General features: G+C 43.5%; 1 protein-coding gene across 2 annotated transcripts in view; it reads right to left on the bottom strand.

Moving 5' to 3' along the window:
• The window catches only part of PALD1 (phosphatase domain containing, paladin 1), a 194,868-nt gene that overhangs the window by 142,169 nt on the left and 25,210 nt on the right, over nt 1-27,489 (bottom strand). The window contains exon 1 of one of the 2 annotated variants that reach the window (XM_019538554.1): nt 2,473-2,536. The exons of the other annotated variant lie outside the window; for it this stretch is intronic. The gene's annotated coding sequence lies outside the window, so the exon portion shown is untranslated. Of the gene's footprint in view, nt 1-2,472; nt 2,537-27,489 lie in introns of those variants that run through there. 2 annotated transcript variants of the gene reach the window in all.

Consider the following 27,489-nt stretch of genomic DNA (forward strand, 5'->3'; position numbering starts at 1 on the left):
AGACCTCATTTAACACACACACACACACACACACACACACACACACACACGCACACTCTCCTTCCAGGTGAGAAAGGAATGTATGCAGCTACATTCCTTTTACAGCTTCTGACTTCTCCTTCAATCAACCAAAAGGATCATTTCTTTGCACAGCAAGATACAGAATTCTTCCCTCTCCTCAAAACACTCTCAAAGGGCTGGGATGTGCTACTTTTAAGGAACTTTCCCTCTGACCCATCCAGAGTGGGATACCAGATATCACACTCGGTCTGTTTTGTTATTTAATGAAGATACCATTTTCAGATATTAGAAAGAGCTAGTATATAGGAAGGTAGTCCACTCACTAAACCACCAGAGCTAGATAAGCTTGCTCGGAGGTTTGCCTAACATGAGGGCAAGGCTATGAATTTATCTGATCAATAAACTGAACTGAATGGAGCATACTGGATTTAGGAGCATAAATTCACTTCTCACAATTCATGCCCCACGGATGAGAAAACTGTGACAGGACTGACAAGAGGTAATTTTTCTTTTCCAATATCCTATGTTTAAAAGCACACTCCTTTGTGTATGCTTCCTTGAAACTTCTGTGTGTGGGACACTAACAAGCTTTTTCCTGTATTCTAGATAAAGGTTCCAATAAGAGCATTGCCAATGGCACAGAGGCACTTCGGGCTCTGGTTTACCCTTTCTTCTGCCTTCATTTCCTCTATATCCCTTCCACAGTCCCCAGGATCCTCATCCACCTGACACCCTTGAAGTCCCCTTACAGCTGCCAGCACAGGAGTCCTACTTCCCTTTATAACCTATAACTGCTGCTGTGTGCTGTAATTTAATGCTGTTTTCATTTACTGGCCACTGTGATTACTCAAATGATTTGAAATATTCTCCTTTGACATTAAGCGCATCTCTGTCCCCAGGAGTACAAGGGATCAGTGATTATCCCCAGTTAAAAAGTTAAAACGCTGGTCTGGTCTGAGCTAAATTGTTTCAAGTGAAATTCTCTATTATTCTCTTCTACAATTTCACTGTTTTCTACAAGTAACTATCTTTACTAGAAGATAAAGATTAGAAATAGCAGACTGTCAGCCTGAGCCACCACATGAATCTACCTGTGCTTTTTTTTTTTTTTTTTACCAGTGGTCAGCAACCTTTGGCCAGTGAAACCAGAGGGCTCTGGCAGCATTCAGTAGCATCAACTCTGCCCATGCCTCAGCCAGGCAACAAGGAGAAGTGGTAGTGGCAGCAAATGGATCCTAGTGCCAGCCCATCTCAAATTCGAGATGGGTCTGTCTGGCCCATTACCAAAAACCAGTGCTGACTGCAGGTCTATAAGAATCACCCATCTGTGCCACAGCCCTCTGTAAAGACTCCACAGAACTGCTAAAAGACTAATTCCCACATGGGACAAAAATATGCAGCTCCAGATGAAGACTATAGGAGCTGTAGGTGGTCAGGGACTCTGAAAACCAGGCTCCCCCAGACTTGACTTGGAGGCAGTGTTTAAGTTGAAAACAGATTTGATTTTGCAATAGATGTTTCAGGAAAGAACCAGTCTGCTTCAAGCACGCTGCAGTGAATTCCCTGAAAGACAAATTGAGGTCTGTCATGTTTTCATAGAAAGCAATGGCTTGCAAACTAAAGAAGTAGGCAGACATCCAAGCCTTCAGCTCCCCTACCAGTGCACTCTGGCTGTAAACAAGAAAGGAAAGACACCAACAGCAGAAACAAAGGCAAGAGAGAAAGCAAGAGGGGAAAAAAGGAAGGGGGAAAAAAATCAAAAGAATAATCATAAACAAGAAAAGCCATCAAAGGAATAGATAACCCATTTTTACTGCAAAACAAAACCTAAACCTCAGAACAGGAATGATATGAAGCTTTTGCTCCTATTTCCCAATCAAGTTGCTGCTAAGACTTTTTCTTCTCAGAAACCTTCTTGATAGCCAGTTCTCCTAACACCCCTGAAACACAGTGCCCATCAGATTCAGTGCTGCCTTCAGCACAAACTGTTGAATTTTCACTTGTTTTATTACTCATTTAGATGTCCTGAGAGAAAAGGCAAAAAAAAAAGAGTAAGTCCCTTAAAACTTAAAAAATAAAACAAAAAAAAAACCCCACAAATAAATATTTGAAAATATAAACATCTGTTAAATGCTTGAGGATTAGGGGAGACAGCTGACAAAATCCTGTTTAAATCCTTGAGGAAATTTCAGGGAACCCCCGCCCTGCTGGACTGGAGATCCAATTCTAGTCGCTTGATTTTATCACTCTGAGTCTTCTGGGGTAATTTTACTTTCACCCTATAAGGTCTGAGTTTGAAAGGCAAACCATTGTTTTTAGTAGTGAGGAGAAGCCAATTTAAAACTTGTAGGATTCATGTATGACTAAGCATAAAAAAGTGACCTTGAATCCGCTCCCCAATCTAAAAGAACACAACATTTTCTTTAGCAGGGTAACAAAAAGACACCAAACCCTTAACATCCCAAAGCAGCATCTCTTTTCTCCACAGAAACAGGACGACACAGCAACTTTGTGCCAACTTCACATGCTTCAGACTCACTCCTTTCAGGCACTGTCCAATTCCACAATTATTCACACGTCTTGAATTTACATTCCAACAGAGTAGTCACTTGGCAAGGATTCAAAGACAGACTTAACAATGGGACTAAATATAGCCAGCATGTCTATCTGGGAGGAAGAAGAGCCCCACAGCTGCAGGATGCATCTGTCTAGGGCTGCACTAATTAGAAGGAAGCATACACTTGTCTGGTTTTCTCATTGTGAGCTGAAGAAATCAATACAAATAAATGTCTGTTCATTCCACCAGCACCATGCACTTTTTTGATAGTAAAACCCTTTCCCCCGAACAGCCCCATGTGAAGACTAGTCCAGATGGTATCCTGAGGACTCTCCCACTGTAAAAACTGTTCTCTTCCCACCTTTCTCTCACCCAAGAGCCCTCTCCTCCCCTCTCCCCAACCCCAAACACCTACACTCTTCTTCCTTTCCTTCTGCCCAAGGGACACCCAGAGCAGCCCATTCAAGGCCAATGCCAATGCCAATCCCAAGATGCACCAGGAGACAGTAATGAGGCTATGCTTGGTTCCCCATCTCACACATAGCACTTCAACCAAGTGTAAGAATTTTTCAAAGGGGCAGAAGCCTGGCTGGGGTCTCATGCAGGCCATGGTGGGGGATTTAAAGCACCCCTCCCCCTGGCCTCAGCATGCCAGCATGGGGGTTGGGGCCTGACCAGGTCCCCTCCGCTGGAACAGGGAAGAGGGAAAAGCGTTGGAGATTAAATCCCTTCTCTTTGGCAGTGGCAAGCAGGCTTCAAGACATGCTCTAGTGCCTCCAGCTTCTGGCCTGAGCCACTGCAGGCATGTGACTGCATTTCCAAAATCAGAAGCGAATATCTGATCACTTGCATCTCAGTTCAATCTCTGCAGCTTAGACTGACCTGCAAAGACTAAATCAATTCAGCCTCAGGCTTTTTGACTGTCTGTCCTTAGCCTTTGTGACTAAAGCTGCTATGTTTGCAGCAGTTAATGAGGTTCTGTTACAATTTAGTCTCTTTTTTTTTTTTGCAGTCACTCTACAGCAGACAGAAGTTGCTATGGAAAATGTATTTAGAGATGTCTGAATATTAAAAAATGTGAGTGAATCTGATGCTATGAAATGAAGGGCTAACAGCACTGACTGGTGTTAATCGCAATGTGGGTAGGCACCATGAAAGCACCCTTCATGCAGCTTTGCCAGGGGCCCTTCCGGCTTCTCTTGCTTGCTTCCAGAGAGCAACACAGTGGAACATTTGCGATTCTGTCCCTTTTTTTTTTAAACTGTCAGTCTGCAGGTATTCAAGTGAATTTATACTAATTTACTTGGCTCCATATTTAATATAGATTTACTTGTCTCAATAGGAACCACATGATCATTGAGAGGATTTAAAGGGCACCTATTTATGGGTGTCCAAGTGTCTGAAATACCCTTTATAACTTATTGCAATCTGATACTCTTCAGGAAGTTGTAACATTTATTTTTACACCAAAATGCATATTGAGAAGTTGTATATCCCAAGGCAGAACCACATCAGTTCCCCAAGATCTGTGGAAGTGGGAAGTTCCTTCCCCAAGGAAAAATGATGCCTTGATAAGCCCAGCTTGATACCATCCTTGGGCAGTGAGGCAATTTTAAGCTTCAGAATCAGACTAGCTCCTAATCAAATGTTCAGTTTGAAATACACTTTGGAGCTCTGGGCACACAGAGGGAATTATGAATCCCCAGCACTTCAGCCCATTTCCTCTCTCATTTTACCTCCCCACCTTCTGCACCCACAACTCAGTAAAAAGCTTTACTTTGCAGAGAGACACCGCCACCAATGACTCGAGATAGGCTCAGTCACACTGCTCTTGGTCCTTTCTAATCCAGATGAACAGGGGAGCAGAGGACTCTGGTCCCTTTTGTGAAAGCATGACTGACAGGCTGACTATGAAACCAGTTTATATAAGAAGCTCTTAAGATAACAGTGCTCTGTCCAATTCACTGATTTCTCAGCTACCAAACACAATCCTCTAACAGCCCGCACCTTGCATTACCAAGCCAATTGCTTGGTGGTATAGAAGATGAGCAGCACAAACTTGGATCCAGAAGGGTAAGAAAAGCACTCTCCACAAGGTTTAAATACAAAACTTGATCCTGCACAGGACAAAATGCATCCACACATATTAATGAGAGAGTCAAGTACGGCATTTCCCCTGTTGAAAAGTGTTAGAACCAGATACTAAGGCTGATGTGCACGTCTCTATGCTTCTGCCTGATGCTGTTTGTTTGTGCAGGCTGGCTTAAAATTCACACCACAGAATGATTTTGCACAGTGTTAAGAACTTTCTCATATCAAGGATCAGGATCCAGCCAGAGGTTTAAAAGGATAGCCTCAACTAGAAGGGCAAGGGGAAAAAAGTCACACTTCTGCTGGAAGTATTGGACTAGCTGCAACCATAACTTGCATCTGCAATTACTATAACAGTCAATAGGAGAGTGGAGGCGTGAACCTTTCACGTTTAGTGGCCATTTACAGTTCTGTTGCTCAACCTCTTTTGGCATAAAGCCTATTGTAAACATCCATAAAGGATGCTTAACAAACCACATTAATAACAATTCATTTAGAATTCTGTTTAGATGTGAATACCCTATTTAAAGGGTAATCAGTCAAACTTTCTTAGTCAGTTAGATACCATTTCTAGCACACAGTACTCCTTTAAAAGCAGATATTGGAATGGAGTACCTATTATCTCTGTTCCAATGAAAGCAAATTAGAACAATACGCTCATTTCTTAATCCCATGGCTTTCAATCACTTCTGAAATCACTAGCTTTGTGTGGCAACTATCTACTCAATGCCTATGACTGAAGATGTTGTGCTGATGTTGTGATAAGACGACTGAAGATGAAACTCAACTCAGGAAAGTCTCCATGCATTGTGTACAGTAAATCCAAATTCTATATAACTGAATACTCCAAATATAATCATGCAACATTTATCAATATCATAATAATGCATTTTACAGTATATACCACATATAGTGCCCATGTAGTAGGTAACACTTAGACTTTACTTTGAAGGGTTCTCTTATTTCATTGACCAGAATATCTTCTAAAATAACAATACCAAATGTAATCCTTAATATGCACTTCTGACCAAATATTTAAAATTTGCTTATAGATGTATTACTGGTGAAACTGCTGATCTCCAGTACCCAGCATTAATACCTTAGGCACAAGTTTCTTCTTACCATAGAACAGCAACAAATTAATTTGCCGCTAGGACTTTGATGGGGCCATATGTTTAACTAGGCTGCTACTAGTGTTCCCCCCACCCATTTATGATCATTGCCAAATTGAAACCTAGAGCTCTGCTTCATCTCTGTCCCTAAACCCTACAGAAAATCCAAAGTACCATAATACTGCTTGGATTCATAGCACAAATACTTACTCAGAGCTTAATCCTGCGAGGTGCTGACTACTCTGACTACAATCCAGCACAGTATTTTAGCCCAAGTAGTCACATTTAATTGAAAGGCCCACTAACGTGCTGAAATACTTGATGGATCATGGCAAGAGTGGTCATCAACCAGCATGGTAAAAGCTTAAGTCTGTTAAATCATAGAATCATAGAGAAGTAGGGCTGGAAGGGACCTCTAGAAGACATCTAGTGACTAGTCCAACGCCTGAGGCAGGATCATTCTTATCCAAACCAACACTCCGTAATCTAAACTCTTTGTAAAGCTACCAAAAAACCCTGAGACAACACAAGACGTAGCTCTAACCTGCCACAGATTAAGCAGGGGAACCCATGGGAGAGACCCCAGGTAGAGGGCCACCTCCTACCCCCACACTAAAGAGGAACACAAAAACCTCCACAGTCCATATCAATCAGAAGATGGGGTAAAATTCCCTCCTGACCTCAAATAAGGTGATCAGTCTGACCCTAACAGGAGTAGTGACCCAGTTCAACAGTATGAGGGTTTTTGGAGGGAAAAATAGTAAGAAAAAAACCCACTGCGTTTATCTTAGTGATGGGAGATGCAATAAAAATATGTAGAAGTTTATGGGACTGGCAATCTTCACTGTGCTTGATAAACACTAGTCAAGTAATCAGAGTTACCAGATTTACATAGGCAGGCAGGTAAATTTGTCTCTCCACTTTACTGACTGAAAAAGACAAAAATTATGCAACTGACCCTGATTTTACAGTAAGACCTGCCTGAATCAGATCACAATACTGGTTTCTAATTAAACAGCAGAACTTGGATTAGAATTTTGACATTTTGGAAACAAAATTCATTGCTTTAAACACAATTTTCCCTCAAAACTTTTTTACTTCTAATAACTATAATTTGAGGTGTTTGTTTTTCCCCATAAATCAATTCCTATTTTATTGGGAGCGTTTTCTCAAAATTATCCTAGGTCTATTCCACAGAATTAATGTCAATGATATTTGTAATATTACAATAGTAGCTGAATAGAATTTTTTAAAGAATCTTTTAACTTCTTGCCTTTATTTTAAAAACCATTATACCAGGCTTGATGGCGCTCAAACAAAAAAATAAATAAATACATTTTGGATTTACACTCATAAAAGTGTATAAAAATCACATATATACTAACGCATATCCCAGAGCTCTGGCAAATGGCATTTTTCTCATTATTTTCTATCTGTCCCACAACAAATGCCTTTAATCCATAATAAAATTAGCAGTATAAACAAGTGTTACTTTAAACAAAATGCCCATAGTTTGTAGGTTATCATCAGGGAGACAGGCTTTCCATTTGCTACGGAAGAATGCAGATTTTCTCCTTTCGGGGAAAAAACATGAGAAACCATGAGTTTCTCCTGACAGGCTGGGAGAGTTCCAGCCTGCAAGGGGCTTCTTAGGGCTCAGGGGAATGAGACATATGAGGTACCATGTCCATGTGTGCACATGCACACATGCATGTGGTCAGTAATACAGCCAGGCAGTGGTAGAGAGCAGTTCCCCCAGGTAAGTTCTGCCCAGGTAAGTCTGGGAGGAAGGGGGAGCATAGGTGACAGGTTGGGGGGAAGGAGATGGCATAGGTGATGTGGCGGGTAGGGGGGCAGATTGAGGCAGCCATGGTGGGGAATGAGGCAGGATGGTGGCTGCAGCTGGGGGTTCTGCCCAGGACCTGGAAGGGAATGCACAGCCCGGCAGGAGGAAGCGGGACAAAGCCACAGGTGGCCCATCTGCGGGGACAGCAGGGAGGCTGGCTGGGGAGAGGGCATAGGGAGACACTCCCAAGGAGAGGGCTTAGGAGGGCACGCGATCCCCCCCCACCCCCCAGATTTGTGCATGGATTTGGGGAGGGGGTTAAATCAGAGAATTTGGAATTTTTAAACAGAGAAAACCAGGATCCCTGGTTATCATTTTTTAGGGCTTCTAAACTCTGCTTTATTGGGAGGTCACCTTACGTAAAAAACAAAGATTCTGTTCCCTTAGTATGGCAGAGCAGGCAACAATAACAACTTTAAAAAATCTCTAAGGAAAAGTTGGTTTAAATGTGACCGGAAGCAATCACACAAATGGACAAAAACATTTTCCTAAGAGAGGGCAGCATTTAACGGAGTGCAACACAGCTGCTTATGACCTAGGCAATGGAAGTAAATGGGATTGGAAATGTGTGGCTGTAAAACGGAAACATGTTATTGTGGAAGACTGCAGCAGTCAGGGGACTGAACACGGAAGGAAGTGACTTAACCAAGCATGCTGTCCTCTGCTATTTCCCACTGAACATCCTGTGCATCTTACGTGCCCTCTTTAACAGTCTCTCACAAAGCAGCCGCCACTTAAAATCTACAACACATCCTCCCTCCAGCAGGGAGGATTCGGATGGGGCCTTATCTCTGTGTTTCCAGCCATCAAGCTGTTCTTGTTTTGAACATGGTTAAGAAAACTGCTGGCAGGCCAAGAGGAGTGGATCAGCTCAGTAAGGGGTGTTTTATACCAGCAGGCTCCTATTCTCTCTGAAATGCCAACTGTTACCTCTACCCTTGCTATTTTCATTCTACGGTACTACAGAACCTTTCTATAAAAAGCTGTAACACATATAACCTATATCTGCTACTTTGTGTGGTATAATTTTCCTCATGTCACTGTAAGAAAATAAAGGATCCTTTGGGAAATGATTTAACCCTTTTTAGTGAAAGGCTTGTGATGTACTAATACTGTCAGGCAGAAGAAATTATATGAGATTAGTCACATACATATGACAGAGAAGTGATTTCCCAAAGTTATAATAAAAAGGGAGAAATAGCCCAGGAAACTGGTAATGTGATGCAAAAGTGAATTCTTCACCTTCGCTTCAGAGCACTGAGTCAATAATGACAGCTATTCTGTGATTTGAGGTTTTGTTTTTTGTTGTTTTTTTTTTTATAAGAGAATTTTTCATGTTCCAATCCAAATCAATTCCAAATCCAGGAGTCAGTCAAGAACCATAAGTGGCCCTACTACCAGCAAACACCCTACACCCCACCTGGGGCGTCAGATGTTTCCAAATCCTTTGCCAGGCATCCTACATGCAGGCCCAAGCCCACAGGCTTGGGGTTCAGATACCCCCAAGTTCAGCCATAAGGCCCCAGGGACAAGCTTGGGAAGCATCTCCCATTTCCATAAAGTGGGCATAAAGCCAAGATCTTCCTGTTTGAGCAGCAAGCGGAACGCTTACTATCCATTACCTCTGCGGGTACTACCCCATGCCAGAAAGCGGCCATCCCCAGGGGTGACTAGGAAAACTCCCTTAGTGGTCATGGTATTTCTCCTGCCAAGTAAGCTGGTGGTCTCAGTACCACTGGCCTGCTAGGAAATGGCCTCATTGAGGTGAATGTTTGTGATGTGAATGACAAATGCTTCAGGGTAGCAGGCTCAACCAAGTGTCCAAGAAATGAACAAAGCCAGAGCATATTTGCCTTTTGTCCTGCAGATGCATTTCCATCAGGAACAATATATGGCAATAAGACGATTGGAAACAAGATGGCACTGCACTTGTCCTGTGAATAAACTTCAGAGTTATCCGTCTCTTTTCACCAGTACTAAGGTATCCATAAGAACTGTTTCAGTTGTGACAGAAACCTCTAAGAAAATTAAGACAGTGGCAATGACGTTTGTAGAAGTGGATAACTGGGGGGGAGGCATTACACATAAAGCTCTTAGTCCCTTTCATCTTCCTGTTTTTCTCTTAACTCAGCACAGTAAAGCTAGATGATGGTTTAGCACAGGAGGATCAGAGCCAAGAGACACATCCTGTACAGCAGAAAAGTGGTGTTAATCTATGATACCTCCAGCTAGTCTTCCAAACTAGCTAGGACTGTTACTTATCAATTCAGATTGCAATAAATCACAACTGCTGGCATTTCATACACAGAAAGATTTTGACCCTAATTGGCTAACTATGCACAAGGCCATGACTGACTCCATGTCTGAAAACAGAGCTAATAAATAATCAAAATTGAAAAGAAATATGCTGTATTATCAGTTGCCAGCAACAAATGCAGACACATTAACAACCTCATCTTCTCCTGGATAATTCATTCTCCAAGTCTATGGCTAAGGTCCAAGAGATATGGAGCATCACGTTTCTCCCAGGTGATGAGGATCATTTATGTAAGAAAACATCCATAATCAGAGTGCAAAAACAGGACTTCCTGTATTTCAAGTAATCTTGAAAGGAAACATTTAAAAATTGCAGAGAAATAAGGTAAGAGGGACCTGCAATTCTGAAGCAAGATCATACATACACGTGCGCATGTGCATAAAACAAATAAACTTTCCAGGATGGCTCAATTTTAGGCTCTCAGGCTGGCTTCAATTTACCCTTCTTGACAACAAAATTGACAAACACCATGACTGAAACTGAAAACTGCAGGCATCCATTTTAATCCATCTTTCTAAAGTGGCCTGCACAACGAAGCAGGAAAACCACCACTGTTAGGAACATCACACAGCATATTCCCCAGTGAAATGGCATTATAACAATATTCACTTAACAGGTCATACTGAAAGTAGGAGAAATGCAACCACCAGGAAATAAAGTAGAAAAGAAGCTGTAGAACCTTAAAATAAAAATAAATAAATAAAATGACTAGGGATTTTATTTACAGAAGAAAATGCTGAATCTCATCAGAAGACACTTGATTGACTTTGGCTCACTTTGGTCAACTTTGGTTGATAAATCAAGAAGACCATTCTCCATTAGCTGGAACTTGTGATACCACAGCAGTGTGCAGAGGATGTGCCACTCAGCCAGCCATCAACTACAATGGCCAAAACAATGACCCTGTTAAAAAAAGAAATTCCCTGTTTCCCACCTCCTGGGGCAAAACCAAAGGGGAAAGTATGATCTTTACCAAATCACAACAGAACATGGACAGAGCTGAAACCAGAACCTAGGTTACAGGGTGCACAGGTGGAATTTCCTTTATTAGCTAGAGCTTTGCTGTCAAACTCTAAATCCATTCCAAAGAGGATTTTGATATTTGAAATTTGGTTTTGTTTCAGTTTGGAACAAAAACAAAGAAATTTTGCAGTCACTAGGAAAAGGAAAGCATTGGGGAGCATCCCATTCCTGCTTCCCCATCAGGTGAGCTGCAGAAAAGCCAGGGAGACTGAGAGTTGGAGTTTTATAGCTGGAATTAGAGGTTCTGAGGCTTCTAGTTTCCAAAGAGCCAAGATCCTTGTAACGTAATCTGGTTGGCATTCTGGGCATGAACAGAAATGCAGCTCAAGTATCCAAATTCTGAAATGCTTCATATTCAGTGAGCTTCAGCATCACATAAACATGACCCTACCTCCAACCCCAGATCAACTGTTCATGAAGGCATGTAGCAGCAGTGCTCTCCATCCAGGGCACCACACAGCAGGAATCCCTACATGCATACCTCTTGGCCTCCAGTCTCTGGAGGTTCCCAAGGACAGCAAAATACAGGACAGCACTTATTGGCTGTCCACCCTGCTCCTCCCGCACTGTGGGATGACAGAGGACTGCAGTGTGCAGACATTCTAGGACACACTTGAAAAAAACTTCAAAGATATCTTTGGGGAGAAGGGGACAAGGGAGCATTCTTTAAGTGCTTCCTCAGCCATGAATGTCTGCACATTCACTGTTTGAAGCACTCTGAAGGCACATGGAGAGCTTCAAACAGTGCATCTGTGCATGGCCTCAGGCAGGCAAGATGGAAAGAAACCAGACCTGACAAAATCCTTCCTGCTTTCCACGGGCCCTTCACTGCAAACCAAACCGTCTCCGAGGAATGTTTCAATTTCAAAGAATCAGCATTCTCCAATGGAAAGAACATCCTGTTGAAATATTTGTGACCAGCTTAACTCCCAGCACATAAATTAATTCCCCTAGTAGCAGTCACCAAACTCTTACATGGCAATTTGAAAGATAATCTCTTGTGGGCACAACCACACAAACAAACCTTCATTTTGCTGTCAGTTCCTCATGACTGATCGAGTCTAACAATTCTTCTCTCTCCTCACCATCACAAAGTCTCTCACAAAGCCAAATTAAAACTTCCTATCAGCTTCTCTCTATGACCAAGAAATTGATTCTATTGGAGGATATAAGGTGCAAATACTTCTTTCTACCTTCTGACGCACACTCCCAAGGTCTACGGACCCAGGAAACCCAAAACCAGAACACAAACTCAGGCCAACTGAGCATCAGTGGTAAACATTCACTTTAAACTATTTAAGTGACCTCCTATCTACTTACTGTCTTCGTGGATTTATTAAGAGTTAATCTATCAAGTCAGAAATAGGTTAATACTCAAATATTTTACATAATTCCATTTTATCTCATCTCCACTGAGAGATCTGACTATTCCAAAAGGAATGAAAGAACAAATGAACTGCAAATGGGGACACTGTCCACATTGTACCTGCTCTCAGATCCTGGGAGTCAGCACTGGAAAAACTAGATATAACCAGGGATCTGAGTGTTTCACTTCCCATGGAAAAATGGAAAAAACAGTGGATTTTAACCAAGAAAACCACGGATTTCTCATTTTAATGGAGAAACACACGGACTTGCCACTTTTGCAGAGCTCTCTGCAGGCTGGCAGAATTCCAGCCTGCAAGTGGCTGGGGGGAGGAGAACAGTCAGGCAGGGGGTGCCATGTGCATGTGCGCACTCACTCATGCACATGGCCACCAGGCAGCCTGGAGAGCGGCTCCCACAGGCAAGTCTGACAGAGGGGAAGGGGGTATTGAGGCCCCGTAGGGAGGGAGGGAGGGAATTGGGCAGGGCTGCAGCTGCTGCCCAGCTGGGGCAGTGCACTTGGTTTGGGGCCTGCAGACAGAATGGACAGGGCCCGGTGAGAAGCAGGACAGACCTGCAGGTGGTGGATGGGGGCGCTGGCTCCAGATTTGTGCACAGGGCTAGGACAGAAGCAGACTGCCCACTGCAGGGTCAGGCTTCCCACCCAGCTGCCTTCCCCCCCTGGGGCCTCTGCAGGCCAGCAGGTGAAACCTGGCACAGCAGGGCCAGGTAGGGAAGCTACTTGCTCCCCGCACTGCCCTGGCAAAGTGCCCCCAGTGGGGTCATGATCCTTGATTAAAGTTTCTAGGGGCTGTCAAGATACAAATAACAATGCCACAGTTTGGTCTAGTGAAACTCGGGATCCATCAGCTCAGAAACAAATGAGATTTACCCTAATCTAATCCCAGCATACCTCCAGCAGCAGTCACAAGGAGAAAAGCTGCATGGAGTCAGGAGCAAACTTTGCTTATTATTATTTTCTAAGGTAGGTAAATCTTCTGAAAGTGACACACACAGGTAAATGCTGATAAAGCCTGGCTGCCATCATTCAAAATACGGAAAAACAAATTTTCACACTACACAGATTTCTCTCTCTTTTAAAAGGTAATGTATAACAGATTTACAATGGTTGACCTACCTACATGGTGGTAAACACTTGCCTGGGAAAATGGGACCACATCAACAATGTCTTCCATTAAGAGGGCAAGATGCCAGCCTCCTTTAAAACAAGCAAGCAACTGGAAGAATGCTCAAGAAATCAGGCCTTAATGCCTATGGGGTTTCTAGATGTCAGGTTCTCTCTAGTCTTTGTGTTTTGAAAAGGTTGCAATAGGCTAGCTCTGCTACAATACAATGTTAGTAGCTGAAGATCTCCTCCTGATAAACAAAAGGCAGGTTTCCATACTGAGTCTCGAAAAGGAGTTAGCTGCCTTCGATGCCATCAGATGCTGGTATGCCCTGCAGATCACAGGAGAGAAAGCACTGTCCTCTTTGAGCAGCTTTGTTCCTTTCTTTCATACAGGTCCCAGAAACCAGCACTGGCCTTCACCTCCCCTGCACACTCTCAAGCAAATACTACAGTATTTTTTCCAAGGTGGAAGTGGAACCAACTGGTTTGGGGAGGCTTAGTAAAGGATCTTGGTTTTTGTGAAGCTGACATGAGTTCAAGAATTTCATCTGCTTCACAGAACCAAACCAAGAGTGATCAAGAGTGACCAGGACCTCTAACTGAGTGGGCACACATGGCATAATCATCAGCATACTGAAGATCAGTAATGGAGGTATTAGTTATCTTGGATTTGGAATGTAACCAGTTGATGTAAAAGAGATTCCCATCCATACAGTGCTGGATGCTGACTCCAAGTTGAAGTCTATCAGCAACAAGATCCAGAATAGCTGTGAAATAAAATGCAAAAGAGTGCAATTCCACATCCTTGCTGGACTCCAGTTCTCATAGTGAAGAGGTCTGTTTCCAAGCCATTGCTTATGACAGTTACTGTGAAGAAGTCTGATGCTGGATTTTGAGGGGTATCTAAATCTCATCAAGGTCTGCCATAGGGCCTATCTGTTGGATTGAATCAAAGGCCTTAGGTCAATGAAAACTGCACCAATCTGGGTGTTCCTCATGGTACTTCTCCTGAAACTGTGTAGCAACAAAGATCATATTTATTGTATCTCTGAGTGGTCTGAAACCACACTGGAACAATCAGATGGCAATCCTAGGAGAATGCTAAGCATTTCCCCTACCTAGGTAAGCACTTTTCCCAAAAAGTAAAGATAGGTAACACCAAATTCAACACCAGATACAATCTGCCAGTGCTACCCTTAGACATCTCTGAAATTGTGTTTTGATCATTACATCAGAAAAGAAGTTTGGTTTGGCTGTGATTATCCCTCCCCTGTTGTATGGATGTGAAACCTTAACGACATCAGAAACACCTGAAAGCTTTGGAATATGACCATAAGTGATGTCTTCAGAAAATCCTCTATATCAACTAGGACAGAAGAATGAATGCCAGCCAGCATTCTAGCTCAAGGAAACACCACCAGCATTGACACCATGTTTATATGGCACCAGCTCCATTGAATAGGACATGTCATAAGAATGCCTAACAGCCAGTTGCCAAAACAGGCCTTATACAGAAAACCCATGCTATTTGTGGGTTCGGCATTCACGGTTTCAAATATTCACAAATGCCAAACCCACATCTTAAATACACTTTATGCACTTACAGAAGCTCCTCAGGAGCTCCATGCTTGCTGCCACCACACTCTCACCACTGCCGTGCCCCACCCCCAGCTGCCAGGGGCACCGTGTTCATGAACGCATTGCCTTATTTACAGATTTTACCATTTGCGGGGGAGGGCAAATAGCAAGGCTCGCCTGTACTCTCGACTCACTGATGGTCATCGCTCTAGAGCAGGGGTGGGCAAAATACAGCCTGGAGGCAAGATCCAGCCCATACAGGGGATTTGTCTGGCCCGTGGTGGGTCACTTAGTCCCGCGTGGCTGAGGTGCCGGCCAGCCGTGGCATATTCTGCCACGCCCTGGGCATGCAGCAGGGCTGGGGAAGCTCTGCAGTGGGGCTCTTTCAGGCTGCTACTGCCACTGGCCCCAGCCCTGCAGTATCAGTGGACTAGTGTATGCAGCCCCCACCCTGTGCACCCTGCTCCGGCTCCAAGCTCACCTGTCTGGGCTGAGCAGCAGTAACGCAGGACAAACTGCTGCTCAGTGCAGGACAAAAACAGCCCCTCACTGCCACCATGGCTTCCTGGGGCAGCTGCCCAGAGCCCACGCAGTGCTGCCCTGCATCTCCACTGCCTCTGGGCTGCCCTACAGGGCAGCGGTGGCCACACAGAGCAGACACAAGGCAGCCCTGTGTGAGCTCTGGGAGGCTGTACCAGGAAACAGTGGTGAGGTGGAGGGGCCACTTTTGCCCTGTGCGGAGCAGCAGTTTCTCTCTCGCACTGCCACTGCTCAGCCTAAGCCCCAGCACCAGGCTCGCCAGTCCTGGCAGAACAGCAGCCACAGTGGCAGTAGCACTGGGCAGAAACTGTTGCTTGACATGGGGGAAAGCAGCCCCTCCCCCTTGCTGCCCCCAGGCAGTTTTTGGTGTGGTCGCCTGAAGCCCATGCCATGCCAGGCTGTCCTGCAACTCCGTCACCACTGCCTCTGTGCTGCCTCACACTGTCACCACTGCTATGCTGGGTAGCCCAGACACAGCAGTGATGGAGCTGCACTGCAGCCCAGCATAGCACCAGCTCTGGACAGCAACACCAAAAAATGCCCGATGGCAGCAAGGAGGAGGGGCCACCTTCCCCCGCGCTGAGCAACAGTTTCTGCCTAGTGCTGCTGCTCAGTCTTGATGGGCAACCCCAGAGTCAGCGCAGCGTTGGGGCTGCACGACATCAGTACCTGGGAGGCTCACGTACTGAATTGTACCCATGGTGCAGTGATGCACAACGAGGTATCAATCATTCTGCACAATCTCATCTCACTATGGAAGCATATAGATGATAGAGACAAAGGGAAAGAGCTGTGACCTGACATCATCAGTATCTACTCCTTCCTCCTGGAATTATTTGCAGTTCAATGTGCAGACCTCAGAAGAGCCTCCCTAGTCATCTATGGACTCACCAATGACATCCCTATTTACTGAAAGACTGTCATCCATATTTTGAGGGGCTGCCACTGACACCACCACCAATACAGTACTTTATACTGTCACATCTCCCATTTAACTGACCCATGAGGCTATAGGCAGAAGCAGTTTTAGCTGCATTGTTATTGATGTAATGTCTCAACTCTACATCTTTCATTGCACCCAGCTGTGTGCTTTATTGGGGGTTATGCTCAGATTCATGCTTGTTTGAAAGCCACTTGAAAACCTGTCCTTGAAGTTTAGTTTGGGAGCAGTTGATGGCTAAATGAAAAACATTCTTGGATATTTCTGCTCTTGAATTTCCAGGAGGTACTGCTGGCCAAGAACACTTTTTTTCCCATCTTTGCCTGCTTTCCTATATGGGGTTTTCTGCAAATGCTGCACATGGAGACTGTTTAGTGTTGCATATGCAAGACATGACATAAGTGCTTTATAGATTGCAATCAATTAAAAATTGTTCCTGGGTATAACTGAAGGTGTAGGTTCTCATTAGGAAAGCTGTGCTTATTTTTAAGTTGGCTGCTTCAAAAATTGTACTGTGTCTTAACAAGTGAGATCGGCTGGGATGTACTGATTTGTAAAACTCAGTTTAAATTGAGGGCCTGGAGAAGGTACATTCTGCACATGGGATTTAACAACGGGATTTGCTTCCCCTTGTTCCTACAACATCTGAGTTCACTATAGACTCTATCCATCATATTTTCTTCATACAACACACCCCAGAATAAAATACACACTTTATTTTTGAAAGACAGAACAAAGGAAAACCATCTTTCCTTGTAGTAAGTAATTGAGTAGCAGCAGGTAGGAAGCCAATGCTAGTTCTGCTTTCACACAGCAACCAGTAGAAACTGTTCTTACCATATTTCTCAGGTATAATGTGCACTACAATCCCCAACAGCTGGTATTTGGAAATAAGGTGTGTGGTGTATGCAAGACAATATGGTATTAACTCAAGCATCTGCTGTTGAGTGGCTTGGCAGGGAAGGAGACTGGCTATGATTTGTTACAGTCTAAGTACAGATACTTTTTATCCTAGATGTGGCTATTTAGTTCCAGTTTAATTGTTCATGCTTTGGGTAGATAAGGGGTCAGCAACCCCCAACACACGTGCGGCGCATGGCATGCAAGGCCATTTTCCTTGGCACGCACTGAAGCCAGGGAGGCAGCAGCTGTTTGTAGCCTCCTGGCTGCAGCCAGCCCCAGCTCTGCGTAGTTGCTGCCAGCTAGGAGCCCAGGCTGCTCCCACCAGGCAGCTGGGAAACTGCAGCCAGCCCCTGGTTTGGGTAGCTGCTGGTAGCCACGGAGCCTGGGGCTGCTCCCATGGAAGCCCTGCTGCAAGCAGTCTGGGTTCCATGGCTATCAGCATTTACCCAGAACCTGGGCCCGGGAGGTTGCTGCCTCTCCACTCCAGCCCTGGCCCTGGGAGGCAGCACATACCAGCAATGCTCCCCGCTGTGCTGCTCTCACTTCTGCAGATCAGCGTTGGAACCCAAGGCAGCAGGGCACAGTGGGGGGGCGCAGAAAGCTGTGCCAGGTTCCAGTGCTGGGCCCCCCACTGTGCCAGGTTCCAATGCTGCTCCACAGAAGCGACAAGGGAAGCATAATGGGGAGCACTGCCCATATGTGCCATGTCCCCAGTGCCTGTGACCGGGTCTGGGAGGCAGGTAGGGCTGGGGCAAAGAGGCAGCAGATGTTTGCAGCTGGCCCAAGTTCTGGGTAGCTGCTGACAGCCACAGAGCCCAGGCTGGGGGGCAGAGGCTTTGGGTGAGGGGCAAGGACCATGAGCAGGGCTGGGGGGGGGCAGGAGCTTTGGGTGCGGGGCACAGGGCAGCAGGGCTTGGGGGAAAGGGGCACAAGCAGGGCATCCTGCCATGTACCCCCTGCCCTCATTTTGTTTTTCTAGCATGGCAGCACTCCGGAACCTTCCAAGGTAGGCACTGTGGGGTTTTTCGGCATGCCAGCCAAAAAATGTTGCCTACCCTTGGCACCTGACATTATTAGTAGATATTCTTCTTTCTTGTCCTAACTTATGAAGTATATCTAACAGCCCTTCTCCCTTTGACATATATGCTGATAGCAGACAGGGAACCAGCTAGACAAGTCAAGGGAACACATTTTGTTTCATGCTCCTGCCACCATTAACCAGGGAAGTTGAGCATGTAAAAGAAAGGAAGAGGGGCAAACGAGAGGGCAACCTCAGAGCAATTAAAAAGAGGAGAAAGCACAACTTGAGACATCTAATGAGATTACAGGAAGAGTTAAAATTGTAAATCTACATGCACACATCAGATTTTCTTAAAGGTTTTACCATGATTACAATTAATGTGTCAATTATTATTATAGAATAATTTGTAAATACACTAATCTTGACCTGCCAGCTGATTCTTCTATTGACAACAGCAATGAAAAAAATCTCTCTCCAGGAAAACACTTAAACAGCTTAAATCATAGCAGCTGCAAACACAAATGTACATTCATGTTGAACACACACACAAATATGATTTAAAAATTAAGTTTTAATAGTTGTGGTGATAGCTATTACAGAAAGTGTTTGCACAACTTCCTTCATCCAAGAAGGATTGAAGAAAAACCTACTCAACAATCTAGCGTTCCTAAAATTAACTGTAAATATTTCTAAATTGTTTTCCACAGTTTAGCTTTCATGTTGAAACATGCTAGGTATTATCATTAAAACTAACAAGAGAGTTGCCAACAGAAATGCATTATTACGGGGCTTTCCTCCCTAAAATGGTAGGAGTTTGAGTTTCCTGTCTCTCAAAATTGTTATGACAGTTTGATACACTGTGGATTTCAGTGAAATGGCTCTTAGATTACATGGATTTAACTAAGATCAGAATCAGGCCCACAAATGCATCTCAAATACTCAAAATGGCTTAAGACTTAGAACTCATGGAGCTACCAAGGACAAATGGTAATATAATGTTCTATCATACATGCAAATATGCTGTGTTTTACTTTAGAAATACCTTATTGTCAACACCAAATTTTATGGGGAGTCAATGCTAGAAATTTGGAGCAAGTTTGGCACTCAATAAAATCACCTTAGTACTAACAGCAAAATCTACACTACCTGCATAAAGCCTGACTCTCCATACCAATCTCATCCTTGGGATCTTCTGTTCTGCATGTGCTGCACTGCTGGCAACTTACATAGTTCCAGGCTACTGTCACTAAATTGTTCTTTCAAGCCTGTTGCATTTGTAAAGTATGACATTTATCCATTTCAAATTTTGCTTGTTAAGCAAAGGTCTGGTCTAGCAATGTGCCAGAGATAGGGAAAAAAAGGTTCTAGAAAGAAAATTGGAATATCCTTGAAATAGAACATAAAAATCAAAACTTTTCTTTATTATTTTCCTTCACTGAGTTGTTACATATACTCAAAAGAAAAGAAAGAGAAAGGGAAAATGCAGCCACTAACCACTATCTCCCTCACCCTCCGTACCAGCATGCCGCAATGTTATTTTACTACTTTCTAGTTAAAAGAAAAGGAACACAAAATTATTAAAAACTAATTACATGAGGATTTCTCTTTGTTGGTTTGCTGCAGAGCTTTCTCTTTCTACAATGAGGCTTAGAAGGGACACAACCTTAAATTTCTGCTGCTTATGCTGTTTGTTTACTTGCACAATGAAAAGAGAACACCAAATTCCAATGAATCGTATTCCCATGTGCTGACAGTATTGCAGTAAGTGGGCTGGGAACATACTACAAGAGAATATATTTCTTTTAAAACCGCACTATCCATGTATAAATATACACATGGATACAAACATAGAATATACAGTATTAAAACAAAACCTAAAGCCTAGCAAAATATTTCCATATCACATACGCGTGCACACGTTTGTCTGTGTACGCGCACGCATGTTTATATATAGAAATATTTTGTTAGGCTTTCATTCCATCCAGGAAGAGCATGCACCAACTGCAGATGCTTCCTCAGCCTGATGAAGGGTATTTAAACCTGAAAGCTTGCTAAGCAGAATCTTTCCAACTATTTGAGTTAGTCTAATAAAAGATATCAGATTTAGCCAAAGAACAATGTCTGCCTATGTCCTTAGACCAACACAGCTGCAACCTACACCCTTGTTAGGCTTTAGATTGTTTTAATAATATAGATACATAGATATGAAATACAAATTACCAATGGATAGTGAAAGGTTTTAAAAGAAATATCTCCCCTTGGAGTATTTACAGCCCAATTAAGGTCTAAATTTTGTCTTTGTAAAAGTTCAGCCTACAAGCAAATTGACAGTCCCTTTCAACCTTTCCCCTTGGAATTTCAATGCCAAATTTGAATGTCTCTCAAGCTATAAAATATATCTTGTGCCCCAAAAAACGGTACATCTACTTCCTTGTCCTCTGAGCCACCAGTTAAAAAACAACTTTGGGATGTAATTTATTGCTTCCTGCTCAAACTCTGAGCTAGCAGGAGAGAGCACTTCATGCTTCCAGAATGCTCACCCAAGGTGACAGATACTTTCTAAACTGGAAAAGAGAATAAGCATTTAAAGGGCATTTAAAAATGCTTAAAAACCAGTACTAGGATCCTTTTCTAAACTATCTCTCTGCACAAGGGTAGCCTCTCCTTTTGTCTCACCACACCAGTAAATCAAGACCCAGTGCAATAACCTCTCCAACCTTCTACATTGGTTCCTCCACTGAATCCAGAGTACAGTTTGAATTCTCTATCCTGATACAGAGAGTCCTCCCAGGATTTGACTTGTGTTACCTGAGAAATCCCCACATGAGCATGGCCTAGCATGCCAGCTACATTCCACTGGAACAAGCAGGGCAGTCAGTCAATAGGGAAAGATGATGAGTGCAAGAGAGAGTGTTCACAGGACCTGGACCCAGACTGTGGAATTCAGAGATAACAATGATCTACTTTCAAAGCTAAAGGCAAAGCTCCTCCCCGAGTTGTAGGTCTCCCTCAGTAAATGGTTCACATGAACACACACAAATAAAGAAGCCCACTAAATTAATCGAGTTATATTGTTTTCCATGCATGGAAGGAAGAAAGAAAGGGCTAGTGTTAAAAACTTTAGAGGTACTCAGTTACTGTGACAAAGGGACCATATGAGCACCTACATAAATAGATCAGACATTACTGTGGTTGACTATAACTGTGGTTCTTAACATTTTTAACTTCAAGAGATGCATTGGAAAATGCTAGCTCTTAGTTTTCACTTGTTTTTTCACTACAGAGAAATAACAGAAGCAATTCTTCTGTTGTAAAGCTCTTAGAAAGACCACAACAGGCCAAAATGTTTTCAACACTATGAATCCCTATTTGAAATCTCTGGATTTTTTATGAGACATGTTTACACTCCTAACAGTGCTAACATTGAATGCCACCCCACAGCACCCATAATAGGATCTCAAGGCACCACAGGGTGCCATGGAATCCTTGTTGAGAATTACTAGACTGAGGGGGAAAATGGTAAACAGTGTTTCTTACAAAGAGGATAAGGCAAAAGCAAGATTCTGTGGAGCAGAAGGAGTTGGAGATCTTGGAACAAATATCAGGCCTGTTACATCATACACAATTTAACTAAAGAAAATGGCATTTGCTAAAAAGGATTAATTTTGGCAGCAAGTTAAACGCTCTTTTCTTTTTGTGCTCAGATATGTACCTTCTATTAACGCCACTCAGCCAGGTGGTTGCAGATTGAAAGTTATGGCTTTGTGCTTCACAGACCGCCCCCAGGTTCAAAAGGATGCAAGCACGTCATGACTATTGTGCCATCTGCCTCTAGCTAAAATATAAAATAGGGAAGAAATAAATTTCCTCTACCACTAGGACATCTACACAGAGCATAGCAAGAACCCTCCAATTCAGTGATTCAGCGGTGCCTTCAGAGCCTTTTAAGGGTAGTGCAGGGTGCCATGCACTGTTAGGTGTGCAAACATGACTCACACGGTAAACCCAGAGGGCGCCTATACACGAGCATGGAGGCTGCTCTGACGTGTTGCAATTACTACACTTCAGCAGACTACAGTGTCACATGGATCAGCATCCCCATGGTGGGGGCGCTTTAACTAAAGCTTGTTCAATGAGCTTACTTAAAGCACCCCCAAAACCATTTTTTCAGCATGGGAACCCTGATACACATGATGCTTCAGGCATTTTAATTAGATTGGCTCTCTGAGCTTGTGTAATTAATGCACCCCACCCTGCCTCCAAGAGAAAGTGTATAAACACCTAGGGGTTTCAAATAAGAATTAATAGTGTTAAAACCAGTCTAACCTACAATGGAGCTCTTTACAAAAGAAGAACTGCTCTATTATTTGTCTTACTCATTTTCCAACTAGGACCTGGCATTTTCTGGGGGATACCTTGAGGCTAAAAAGGGGTGTCTTAAAGCTAAAAGGATTGAAAAACACTTATCTGAGTAATACTGCAGCCACTGGTGCCACATTCCCCCACTACGTTTTTACCCAAGAAAGGTAGAAATTATTTTGTAATTCCCATTTTATCATATCATCTCAGCCGCTTGCTACACTTGCATTTTCCTCTACTCCCAAAACTCCCATTGTTGCACAACCATCACAGACCTACAGCTTACTTAGCAGCAAGTCTAGCCAATGCAGCGATTCCAGCACTGGGAATCCGCCTGCATGAGGGCTCCCATGGTGGCTACTGCAGAAAGTAAATGTGATAGGAAAAGTTCAAGGAGACAAGGCTTAGAAGAATACTGGTCATGGATGCATGAATAGTCACCCATGGCAAGTTAGCCCATTATATAAAAAACAAGAAAATAAAAAGCTATGAACACCTAATGCAGGCCCATCCCAAGAAAGGCACATTTAGCCCTGGGTGCCCATCACGGACAATACTATCATTCTTTTGAGCACCTGCCTTTCGGTACACAGTCTGCTCATTTCTCACACCTTCAGATGCTCTGCTTGTTCTTTTGCACATAGCTGCCAGAGGGCAATTTGCTCCAGCTTCATGACTCAAGCTAGGTCTGTGTGCTGCGTGATAAACCAGGGTAAGAATTTACAGCACATCAGCTGCTCTGCAGCAACTGTTTACGTGCACATTCTTCTTACCCAGTGATAAATGCAAGTAGCTTGTTCATCAACAAAAGTGGGGGCTATCTTGCATTTCTGGTGGGGTAAGACTTTGCATATGTGATGTTACCACAGGGGAGCTGATTTACCATGAGTTTACACTCTAGCTCCCCTAGCAGTAATTTGTTCATATAGTCAAATCACTAATCTATAAAACTATTCCCAATGCAGCTCACTATTCTAGGATCATATCAGCTTTTCTCTCCACATCAGCATCTCATTCCCTCCTCCTCCAATGCTATTCACTGGTGTGAAAAGGCAATTTACTCCACGTAAAGGAGAAGGCCTCTTCCGCAGTTACAAAATCACACGGAAAACACTAACGCTATAACAGTGCTTCTGCCATGGAATATGACAAAAAGAAATCATCTCCTCAGCAAATCCCCCTGTCCTCTCATCTTCTCCATTGGTTGTTCTAAGTTGCAGCTATGGTATTAAAAAAATGCATTAGAAAATAGCTCCTATTATTGCTAGCTTTTATTTTTGAAACTAGGTATTCCAAAAACTTGCCCTGAATGCACTCCGCAGAACAACCATTTTCCACTCGTTCTTTCCCTCTCCCCCCACCAGTGTAAGAACAGGCATCTGCCAAACTAAAGCCATCATTTAGAGAAACTGCAGGAGCTTTCATAAAGGAGACAAGAACAGGAACTGCATCTGCAATAGCGACAGCCACATCAAACCTCCAACACAAACATGATGAGAGACTGCACAAATGTCTGAGACAGCTTCAGTCAATCATGCACAGCAACCTTATTGAAAACTGATGCACACTTGTTTTTGCAGCAATAAAAAGGCAGAGAAGTTAATCTAGCCCATTCCCTTGTCAATGAAAAAATTCCCCAGGGGATGTTGCACCAAACTCTCTAATCTATTTTGTAACAACTACAACACCAGGGACTCAATGAAATTCAGGGGCCAGTGACTGGAGTCCAGAAAGAAAGAATCAGCAGTTCCCAATCTCTTGCCATCTGTTCCACTGACTACCAGTAATTCCACAACTGTGGCACACTTTATAAACCACATCAGTCTTCCCAGTTACGCGACTACACTTTCATATTTGAACATGAAAAGTACCAAGTGCTATCACTAGTGGGAGGGCAGATCCAGGGGAGACTGTGACTATTCCATAGTTTCCTCAAGTTTTAGACACCTGCTGTTAACAAACCCAGTATGGTAGGGAGTCTAGTAATTAGATTATAAATCATGACTCTTCTTTTCTCATCATCAGCTCTGTGTGACTGTGGGTAACTCCTTTCTGCTACATTCTGGTCTGTAAATTAATACTTCTGTATGTCACAGGGTCATTTTACAAACCCGTTCAGTTTTCAGAATGACACACTATATATTGGTACAAAATATCACTGCCCTCAGCTCTCATTTAATTGGAGCTACACTGATTTGTATTAACCAAAGACCTGACTCATCTCTCAATAGCAGAAACCTATACCAATGAGATATTAAAGGGGGGAAATGCAATATAATAAATTGTTTTCATTAGGCAACTAAAAAAAAAACACCACCCCCACCTCTGCCACCACCATCTGGTCTTTGGGGAGTGAAAGAACAGAGCAACAGCTTTTTGTAACTGTTGTTTCAGCCCTCAGAAAATCTGTGCCTATCTAGTTCTCATCTGCCAGAAATAAATCACTCTCTTTGAAAGCAATTTCAGAATTACATAGCGCAACATCTCCAAGGACCTTCTGTTTCTATTGTTTCAATATGCTCTGGATCCCATTTTCTCAAGCTAGCTCCACTCAACTACAGTTTTCAATGGGGTGGATCTTTTCCCCACTTGGTACACGGCAGCAACAACAACCATGTTACATGAACTGCAGTCCATCTGGTGTTGGACAGATGCCCAGTTGTATAGATTTGCTCTCCAAAATTCCTCTGCAGGGTTTTCTTTCCTGGACAGAAAAAAGTAGTGTAAAACCTTAGAATTTCCCCCTTATATCAAATGAGACCAACTTATAACAGCTCCTGGCCACCTCAAGCTACCAACCTCCGGCAACTGTTAGTGCAGAAGCACCTGAAGACCCTAGTCAGGAGAAGGGTCTTGTTATGGTACAAGATCTTTAGACCCAAGAGGTGCCCGTGTAAATTAAACCACAACCTAGTAGGAGATGTAACAAAAATCTTGGAGAGGGGTCAAGAACAGCAGTGATGGGATTTGACCATCACATGCCAAGCCCTGTGCACAACTTAGGAGCACATTTTTAAAAAGAACAAGAGTGTGTTTAATTAAAACAGATGTGCATTAGCAAACAGCACTGGCCCTGCTGCTTTTCCTATAGGCATCATGAGAGGTTGAAATAAATGTTTTAGGTCTGCAAGATCCAAACTGCTTCATGACAAAAGTTTCAAAGTCCATCAGACAGACCACCATAGTTATCAAATGTTTTGATTTGCTATTATGCCATGCAGTCTTCAGGACCAGGGAAGATACTCAAGTTCCAACATACAATGGATCCTAACCATCTCAAAACCTCAGAACACCTCTCTTGATTATGCTGATTTGTATGGATGTCTAGAAAGCTCTGACCACAAGTGGGATTCCATTATACTAGGTGCAGAACTGATAGAGTGGACCATGGTGTCCCCAAACTGACGCTTACACTGTGCAAGCTTTGGCAAAAGCAAATTATGCTGTACTATTTGGAGCCTTTTACTGTATTTTTCATGTATTAAAATCCTTTGGCTATAGACCAGCAATACCTCAAAATATACTTATTGTTGCATCTGCTTTTCAATAGGGCACTGTAAATATCCAGATAAATAGAATGTCTTGCGTTCAGTCAGCTGAGATGTGTGATGGTTCCATGAAACAAGATGTATGAATGTGTAGCCTGCTGTAAATGCCTCAAACCCTGTGCCCAATACCTTGAATTCTATCAGTCTAAAGAAAACATGAAAATATTAAAAGATTACAAAGCAAATGACTTCAGAGCTTCAGAAGCCACAAGGAGTAGGTTAGATATGCACCTCCCTGGCAGCGTTGTAAAGAAATATATGCCACTTTGGATCACAATCTTGAAGTTACTGAAGTGGATTAGTAAAAGTCTCAGTGATGTCCTTAGTTTTGAAATACTAGAACTTCTTAGAGTTAAGCTTTTAGTCTTTTATGAATGACTTTTAAAACAGTCGGGCACTGGAGTGGTGTTGTTGTAGCCGTGATTGTCCTGGAAATATGCAAGTCAAGAATTTATGTGGGTCACACCTCTTATGGGACCAACTGCCTAATTTGTAGTCCAGGGCTAAGTACAGACAGGCAAAAAGCCTGAGGCTGAATCGATTCAATCTTCGCAGGTTAGTCTAAGCTGCAGAGATTGAACCAATAAACAAGCAAACAGACATTCACTTTTGATTTCAGAAATGCAGCCATTAGCGGTACATGGATAAATATTTTTTGGATACTGATACTGATTTTTAATGAGCCAGATAGGCCGATACCATTCCAATTGCCAATATGCAGCCAGGCCGCTTGAAGAGCAGCATCTGGCTGGTAAGTCTGTTGAGGTAGGAGAGGTGGGGGGAGGGAAGGGACATAGGGGGACAGAGGGAGGCCCCCACAGTAAGGGAGAGAGTGGGACCGGGGCTGGGGCAGGGGCTGCCCAGCCAGGGCAGGGCACAGGACAGAGCTATAAGCAGCTCCCAAGAGGTATGTACCCCCGGATCTGCATGCAGGGTGAGGGCAGACTGCCGCTGTGGACTGGGGCCGGACCAAGCTCTTCCCAGTGGGAGGCTGGCCTGGGCTGTGCTCAGGGCAGGCATCAGTGGTGCTGGGAGAGGGGTTGGGGGGGGCTACAGCAAGTTTTAGGATGCTTGCAAGCCCCCCCCACTATCTATCCTCCCAGCACCACCACTGCCCATCCCAAGTGCAGCGCAGTCCA

This window comes from Crocodylus porosus, unplaced genomic scaffold (assembly GCF_001723895.1).
Source record: "Crocodylus porosus isolate Cpor-Errol unplaced genomic scaffold, CroPor_comp1, whole genome shotgun sequence".
Taxonomy (NCBI): domain Eukaryota; kingdom Metazoa; phylum Chordata; order Crocodylia; family Crocodylidae; genus Crocodylus; species Crocodylus porosus.